Source organism: Etheostoma spectabile, chromosome 13, assembly GCF_008692095.1.
Source record: "Etheostoma spectabile isolate EspeVRDwgs_2016 chromosome 13, UIUC_Espe_1.0, whole genome shotgun sequence".
NCBI lineage: Eukaryota > Metazoa > Chordata > Actinopteri > Perciformes > Percidae > Etheostoma > Etheostoma spectabile.
Genome location: NC_045745.1, coordinates 409,126 through 409,367, shown reverse-complemented (window position 1 = coordinate 409,367; position 242 = coordinate 409,126).

The following is a 242-nucleotide window of genomic DNA, read 5'->3' as shown; positions in this document are numbered from 1 at the left end:
GGGATCCAGAGGCGTTCCCATGCCAGGTTGGAGGTATAATCCCTCCACCTAGTCCTGGGTCTTCCCCGAGGCCTTCTCGGACGTGCCTAGAACCCCTCCCTAGGGAAGCGCCCAGGGGGCATCCTTATCAGATGCTAAAGCCACCTCAACTGGTTCCTTTCGACGCAAAGAAGCAGCGGCTTTACTCCGAGCTCCTCACGGATGACTAAGCTTCTCACCCTATCTCTAAGGGAGACGCCAGC